Source organism: Loxodonta africana, chromosome 1 (assembly GCF_030014295.1).
Source record: "Loxodonta africana isolate mLoxAfr1 chromosome 1, mLoxAfr1.hap2, whole genome shotgun sequence".
NCBI classification, from domain to species: Eukaryota; Metazoa; Chordata; class Mammalia; order Proboscidea; family Elephantidae; genus Loxodonta; species Loxodonta africana.
The window spans coordinates 12,901,679-12,908,511 of record NC_087342.1 but is presented as its reverse complement, the minus strand read 5'-3'; positions in this window follow the sequence as shown (position 1 = coordinate 12,908,511).

The following is a 6,833-nucleotide window of genomic DNA, read 5'->3' as shown; positions in this document are numbered from 1 at the left end:
ACATAAATATTTTTAAAATTTTACTTAATGGTATACTCTACACATATTCTGTATTATGCTTTTTTTTTCATTCAACATGTTTTTGAGTCTTTCCGTGTAGATACTTAGATCCAAACAACCAAAACCCATTGCTACCTAGTCGATTCCAACTCAGGGCGACTCTATAGGCCCCATATGGTTGCCAAGGCTATAAATTTTGGAAACGGAAGCAGGCTGCCACATCTTTCTTCCAAGAAGCAGCTGGTAGGTTTGAACCATCAATCTTTTGGTTAGCAGCCAAGCACTTAACCACTGCATCACCAGTGCTCCTTGATACATAACTAGATGACTCTAACTGATTTCCATTAACTGCTATATGCTATTCTATCATGACTACTCCACTTTTTACATGCTTAGTCTCTTACTGATGAAGATTTTGGTCGTTTCTAGTTTTTCATCCTTATAAACAATATTTTCCCCCCTTTTTGTACATGTGTGAGGGCTTCTGCAGGCAGAAGCAAAATTGTTACGTTGTGTAAATATTTATTTATATTACTTGATTCAGTTTTTGGAATATGTAGCACGAACACATGATAAAAATGAACAAAAGCGGTTACAATATAAGGTTTCTTCACCCACCCTATCCCTCAGCCCCCCTTCTATTCTCTCCAGGGACAATCACTGTTGCCAGCTTCTTGTGTATCTTTCAGAGCTATTCTTTACACATTCAAATATATGACTAAATAACTACACACACACACACACACACACACACACACACACACTTGGTTAGGCCATGGTTCCTAGTATTCTGTGATTGTCCTCCATTTTGTGATTGTAATTTTATGTTCAAAGGATTAGGGTGGGACTGTAACACAACCTTTACCCAGGTCACCTCCCTGATTCAAGGCAAAGGGAGTTTCCCTGGGGCGTGCCCTGCACCACCTTTTATATCTCAAGAGATAAAAGGAAAGGGAAGCAAGCAGAGAGTGGGAGACCTCATACTCCCAAGAAAGCAGCAATGGGAGCAGAGCGCGCCCTTTGGACCTGGGCTCCTTGACCAGGAAAAGACCGATGACAAGGAATCTTCCTCCAGAGCCGACAGAGAGAGAAAGCCCTCCCCTGGAGCTGACACCCTGAATTTGGACTTTTAGTTTACTGTGAGGAAATAAATTTCTCTTTGTTAAAGCCATCCACTTGTGGTATTTCTGTTATGGCAGCACTAGATGACTAAGACAATCTGCTAATCAAAAGGTGGGCATTTCAAATCCACCAGGCGCTCCTTGGAAATTCTATGGGGCAGTTCTACTCTGTCCTATAGGGTTGCTGTAAGTCGGAATCCACTTGACGGCATTTTTACAGGTTAGCTGCCTAGCTCTTAACCACTGTGCCATCAGGGCTCCAGGACTGTGCAAGACATGGTGAAAAAAAAGTCTGAATGTACCGTACTCTCTCACTGAATTTGCTACCTACCGTACAGCTATCCCTCTCCATTCCTCCTCATGGTTAGAGTCTGCCTCCCTCAACAGAAGCTGAAAATACCAGATACTCACTTTCCCAGCATTCCTTGCAGTTTGGGAAGACCACATGACCTAGTTCTGGCCAATGAGATCTAAGGGAAAAGCCTGTTGGGGGCTCCTGGGGAAGGCTTTCTTTCCCATATGAGACATGTGCAAGGACAAAGCTCCTGCTTCTTCCTCTCTGCTTTTGGAATTGTCCCGTGAGGATGGAATGATTGGAGCTGCTGCAGGTATCTTGTGACCATGAGGGAGATTTGCTAAGCACCTGATGGCAGATCGTAAAGATGGAAAGAGGATATTGAGGACATTATTGAGTTGCTAAATTGGAGTCACTTATTCCTGCCTTCTTGTTAAGTCATATAAATGCTCGTATTGTTTAAGCCACTGTTGGGTATTCTGTTACTTGTATTTGAAGTATTCCGATACACTCAAAAATATTTTTAATACACCATTTAATAAATATAAGTATATGGATATAAATAAAATCTAGAGACTGAAAGAATAGGGGAAATTAAGGATGCACATCTGCCCTTAAGAAGTTTATAATCTGAAGGAGAACACTTTCTGTGTCTCTTGGTCCTACTTTTACACTGCGTTCTCTAACATTTTTTCAGTAAAGTCTTCACTACCACTTGTCAACGTACTGCTTGAAAAGCAGTTGTAAAGGCGCTGTGTGGGCTCAGGGGAGGACATAGTCACTCCTGGCTCTGCTCCTGAAGGGGGAAAGCAGGAGGGAAGGTTGACTGAGGACGGGTCATGGAAAGCCAGGTAAGATTTTTTATACTTAATTTGTTGGATAGTAGAGGTCACTGAAAATTATGAGCTGTTACAGAGACTGTCTGTGCTTTAGGAAGATAAAACTGGAAGCATCGTGTAGACTGGATTGGAGGAAAAGATCCTGGGGATAGAAAGATCAACTAGGAGGTTACCACCATAGAACAATTAAAAGTTAATGAGAGCATAATTCAATGTTGCGGCAAATCGGCTGAGAGGAATGGGACAGGTATGAACAACTTGTAAAGATAGTATTAGGTGAGTGGGGCGAGAAAAGGGAGTCAGGTGACTGAATGAGGCATTTTGTTTGGATGACCAGGAAGATGATTGTGCTATTAGTAGACTCTGGGAATACGGGAGGAAGAGCAGGTTTAAACAAGAAGGTCGATGTTGAAAATATAAAGACATAATTGGGAAAAGAAGACCGCCTCTCCCCTTCTAGGCAAAAGCTGGGGAGGATGAAGACCTTGCAAAAGAATTTAGTCAAGTTCTTACTAATATAATGTGGAAATCAGAAATAAAGGGCCTTGACATTTTCAGAGTGGCATTAGTCATGGAAATTTAATTTTCAATCATACCTTATAAAAAGTCTTCACCCTTCAGCCAAAGATAAGACGGGCCCATAAAACAAACAATAACATACTAGCTCAACCATGTATACGAGACTAAAGGGACACACCAGCCCCGGGGCAAGGATGAGAAGGCAGGAGGGGACAGGAGAGTTGAACGAATGGAAATGGGGAACACAAGGTTGAGAAGGGGAGAGTGGTGACGCGTTGCAGGGTCGGCAACCAGTGTCACAAAACAATATGTGTATTGTTTAATGAGAAACTAATTTGCTATGTAAGCCTTCATCTAAAGCTTAATTAAAAAAAAAAAAAGTCTTAGGAAATAAAAAAATGCTAGACTGGCTATTATCATCCCAGTAATGAAGAGGCAGGAGAGGGGGTTGGAGAATATTGACATATCAGTGGCCTTTGGAGCACAAAGAACAAAAAGCAATGCTGGGTAGATGAAAGTCTTGTTTAATCTGAATCCATTGTGTTTTAGTATGTTGTCACCAATAATTTCAATTTCTGTCTTGTTTCGTTAGTAAGAAGTATAAGAATTTCACATAAATGGTTTTCAAATATGGCCCAGGACAGAACCTTTTGGCATGACCTAACTCATCATCTCTTTCTGGGAAGAAATTAGCCTTCTCGATAAAATACTTCAGTAATTTTCTGATACACTTTAATGGGATTAAGACTTACTCTGGAAAACTAGCTGTTTTCTGACAAATAACTAGTTGTTTTCTCATAAAAAGCCTAAGTAATATGAATTTTCTAATTTTCCTACACTGGTTTTATGGATTCAATAAATTATTATTGCTTCCTTAAAAGGTTTAAAATGATAAAAATGGAAAACTACATACTCAAATAAATTGAATAATTCCTATCTTAATATGATTGGTTCTTGTAAATTTCTTTGCCACAAATTATAAGGATTTAGTTGTTCCGTTTTTATCTGGATCCGGAGACTGTAAGTGGAACAACTAAATCTTTGTGATTTGTGGCAAAGAAACTTTTGTACCTTCCACAAACTTTCAGTATCAACTTTTGTTTCTCTGTAGTTTGTCATACAAGAAGGAGAATCAATAAATGGTGCCAGAGCCAAGGCACCGTTCTTCCAGAGCCTGAGCGGGGTAAAGAGGTGGATCAGAACAATGAAATATTACAAATAAAATTCTGTGTGGAGGACCACGGTGAGGGATAGGCAGGGAGCAGCTGGAGTGATTTAGGTTTGAGTAAAGATCTGGGCTTTGGCTATGAGTCGTTTTCTGTATTCAGTCATAACTGTAGTGTAGACATCACCCTGTATTACAAGTGACTCCTCCTTCCAGAGTCTTCTGCTTCCCAGTAAAGGTTACAGTCATTCGCCCAGCTGCTCAATCCAGAAAACATGAATCATGCTTTATTTCCTTGTCTCCAAATCCAGTCCATCAGAAAATTCTCTTTTCTTGCTAAAAAATTGCTATGTATCTTGTTTCTATCTCTTCATGCCACTGTTCCTATCCAAACCACCTGATTCTTTCGCCTGGAAAACTGCAAAAAACCGGGACTGGTCTCTATTCTTTCCTTTTGTCCGACTATAATCTCTTTGCCACACAAGACTCAGAGTGATCTTTTGTAAACACAAGTCAGATGGTGTCACTCCCCTGGACGAACGGCTTCAGTAACTTCCCACTGAACTTAAAAAAATAAAAAAATAAAAAGCCCAAGCCCCTTACCATGGACTAGGCCTTGCATAACTCAGTCTTTGCCTGTCTCTCCAACCTCATCTCACGAGAATCATCTGATGAGACCAGGTGCACCAGCCTCATTTAGCTCTGGGGACAGGCTAAGCTTGTCTCTACCTCCGCCTCTGGGCACTTGGTGTTCTGCAGCCAGGGATGGGCCTTTCCCAGGTTCTTCACTGAGTCTTCTCACCCTTCTTCTCTCAGCAGAAATGTCTAATTTTAGGAGAGGCCTCTCGCCACCTCCAACTCGTCTCTATGATGTCACCTTCTTTGTTTCATTAATAGTCCTTTTCATAACGTGTACTTATTTTATTTTTGTACTTTTGTTGCCTACAATAACTGCTATCGTCCCAGAATCCCGAACTTAGAACACTTGGCAGATAGTATGCGCTCAATAAATGCGCACTGAGTGAATAAATGGTTGCCTATTCTCTTTCTCCTCCATTAGATTGCAAATACTGGGTGAGGGCAGGAGCCTGCCCTGGCTGTCTTTTCCCCTGTCATCATCCTGGTGCCTAGCAAAATGCCCAGCACTTAGTAATTGCTCAAAAACTATTTGTCAAATGAATGTATGAACTCACCTGGAACAGATTCTAGGTCTGTTCAACGGAACCCTTATCTACTACGGCAAGTGGAAGCTGGAGGTCTCTCAGAGGCCACCTGGGAGAGGACGGTGATGCGGCAGAAGAGCAGAGAAATGGGCCGTGGCTCCCCATCCCTGCTTCCACTGGAGCAACTCTTGTTTTATAAACTGGGGTTCTGTATAGAAATTAATTAAAAAGAAAGGTCTGCAGTCCCTCCCTTCCCCCTTTTTCTTTGGTTAATGAAACTACTGATTTAAACTCAGCCCTTCTTTTTACACATGAGGATACAGAAGCTGAAAGAGGGGAAGTCTCTTGCTCATGTACACATGTCAGTCAGTGGCAGAGCTGGGCTGGAGTCCAGGTCATCTGACTCCCCGTTCAGTGCTTTCTCTACTGGACCACCTCATCTCCCGTGGTCCGCTCAGATCTGCCCTGAGGGTTTCGCAATGAACTGTACCCCTAGAATGTGGGCTGAAAGAAACGTTCGGTTTTGTCCCTGGTTGTTGTAAATGGTTAGCACACTTGGCTGCTAACTGAAAGGTTGGAGGTTTGAGTCTACCCAGAGGCACTTTGGAAGAAAGGCCTGGTGATCTAATTCTGAAAAATCAGCCACTGAAAACCCTATGGAGCACAGTTCTACTCTAACTCACATGGGGTTGCCACGAGTCAGAGTCAGCTTGGTGGTGACTGGTTCTAGTGGTGAAGGCAGAGGGTGATTATCCTCCTGGAGTTATTTTTGGGTATAGACTTTATAGACAGATTCCCATGGGACTCAAACCACCTCTTAGTCAGTCAACCAGCATTAGAGGTTGGGCAGCTCCTGAGGCAGAGCTTCGGGCTGGCACTGCCCCCAACAGATTTACTTGAACAGGTTCACGGGAGCTACAATGTACAACATGACAGACAAGGTAAGCACAAGCAGGAAGTAGCGGACCAGGAAGTGTGATATTATTGTCCCCTCAATAGGCTTCTGCTGGGGAATTCCATAATAGGATGAGCAGCTCTGCTTGCTCTAACTTGCTCATGGATCTGATGCACAGTTAAAAAACAGATGGTTTTCAATTGGAGAACAAAGTTTGCTTATAAGCCGGTTGTGTGGGACTTGGTCTTTCCCTAGAAAAGACATCTGCATGATGATGTCTCGGCCAGCCTGTGGAAGTCCATTTAACCCACAATGCATCTGCCTTGTGCAGGGAAGCTTCAGTCGTTGAGCAAACACATTGCTATTGATTGTTTTCCCCACTATGTTCCAGACACCGTGCCAGGGGCCAAGAACATAGAGATGGATCTCATAGGTCAGAGAGGAAGACGAACACATGAAACATGCCTACAATTATAACGCGGTAAACACCAAAACCGGGACTAACCCTGCCAGAGAAGCTGGAGAAGGTATCTGAGGGGAGGAAATTCTTGAGCTGGGCTTTGAAGGATGACTGGAGTTGGTTTCCAGTTCTATTGAGTTTCCCTAAATCGATGCTTTTTTAAAATAAGGAATTAATTGTTTTTAGGTATAAATGGCATACAATAAATTACACATATTTAAAATGCTTAATTTGATAAGCTTTGACATATACTCTATACACCCGTAACCATTAGTACAATAAAGATAATGAACTTCTCCAAAACCAAAACCAAACCAAGCCAAACCAAACCTGTTGCTTTGGTTCCGACTCATAGCGACTCGTAGAGCAGAGTAGA